We start from the raw sequence: 1,983 nt of genomic DNA, 5'->3' as shown, positions 1-1,983 counted from the left end.
TCAGTGGGTTTGCCCTACCCGTTTGGAGAGCATTTGCAGGTCTATTCGAGAAGACATACCGAGACTCCGCTTTCTAGGCGCCTAGCTTTCGATAGGAGACTCGCAGTCGTCATGCTGCTGATACAGGTAGCCAAAGTGCATCCGCCACACACCAACCATTCCAAGGTGACGGCGATCACGCCTGTGGGATCCGTCGTCTCGACGACAAAAGAGATCACACACTCATCACGCCACCCTGGTGTGTCTCATTTGCCTGGTCCTGCACGCAGGTTTGCCACGCCTGGAAATGGTTTGAGGCAATCTGCATCAAACGACTGGCTGACGCGGCACCGCTGTTCATCAACTGTGGCTTCCACCTCCAGCTGAGTCAAGCGGGGCCGCGCACATCCATTTGGGTGTCGGGGGCTGCCGTAGCAAATTAGGCATTGATCATGGTGAACTTCACATGTATCTTGTCTAAAAAAAATGTTCGTTGCTAAGTGAACGCTGGATCTTGAGCCGGCACCTGTGAAACACTGTCGCTGGACAAGTAGCTGATTATCCAGGATATCAGCATCAGTGATGGCCAGTCGTTAAACGGCTCTCGTGATCACATTGCGATCATCGCAACGGCCCTGAAAATGTGCCGAGGCAGAATTGTATGTCGTGATCGGAGGATAGGAAGGCCCAAATTGTTCCAAGCGGCATCCAAACAAACATGGATTCCCTCAGGCAGCATTGACACGCGAGTCATCTTCGCTGACCAAGTCACACATACACAAACTCTAAATATCTGTACTTCGAAGAGCTAAAAAGAGCGTCCTCGTATAAGCTTATCCAGTGAGTACCAACTCCAAGTTATCGCAGAGTTCTCGGCGGCAGGCGGACAGTTCAAGTTTTGGATGAATCAAACAGCATGAAATGGTACTATGGTATTGTAACACTACAGAATGCATGCCAGACGCTGTCGCCACACCTGCATATTGCCACTGCAGGTGCATTTTGAGCGTGAACGCAATGGAAGTGCTCAGCAATCGTGTCAGAATTCGTGGCTGCATGCCAGGATTTCCGGATACGTCATGACGCGTGTTTACAGAAGGTAAAGCTTACGATGCCTCTTAAACCAGAACCCCGAAGGTGTCTAACCCAACGTCTACAGATACTGCAGAGCTGCGATGCCCTTACTTAAACCAAAACCCCGAAGGTACTTATGAAGTATCGATCCCCTCCCCCTTATTGAAATACACCGGCTTTCGTTCATTTTGGCGAAATGTGGTGCACTCCAAATCTTGAGAAAGCAACAAGTTTAGGTTTTCTTTTGCCGGAGCGGAGTGCAAGCTGGTGCTTGAAAACTGAAGTATTGTTGCACGACCTGACGACGCATCGTGGCAACTTTGCACTTCAAATAATTGCACTTGCACCCGCAAACGTCGCATTCCCGGCTCCGTTGCAAATTAAAAAATAATATCTCGAGATGCAACGCGTGAATACACTTGTACTAAAAGTTGTTGAGCATTCCAGGCAAGAAAACAACAACTTACTGTATCTCGTCTCAAGACGAATGCGCGACACTGAGTCGATACACTTTTCCAGCTTCATTGTATAATCCCAGTCGAATTCTCACAATCGCGAAACAACTTGTTTCGCGGTTGTGGGAATTCGACTAGGTTTTGTCGGAAGAAATGCTTGCAAAACCCAACCTCACCAGGCGTTAGTTCTCGTCCGTATATTGACCAATTTCAGATCCCAACTGTGCAGTGGTGATGTATGCAAGTGGTGGTATTTTCGCAGCAGGTAAGTTCGGGATGGAGAATCGCCCGCAAACATCCCCAAATGTAAATCGAGTCATCACAATTTCGAGCGTGTATTTTTGGCCGCCCAGAGCATGAAGCATTGGAACTTTAACAGCGCACAGAATACTAAAAATTCATCCTCGGCGAACGTATCCAATGTGGGCAGTCTGCCGGTGCTTACATGACGCACTAAAGCTTGCAACTGGGAATT

Source organism: Phytophthora parasitica, assembly GCF_000247585.1.
Source record: "Phytophthora parasitica INRA-310 unplaced genomic scaffold supercont2.15, whole genome shotgun sequence".
Classification (NCBI taxonomy): Eukaryota; Oomycota; class Peronosporomycetes; order Peronosporales; family Peronosporaceae; genus Phytophthora; species Phytophthora nicotianae.
This window is presented reverse-complemented; position numbering follows the sequence as displayed.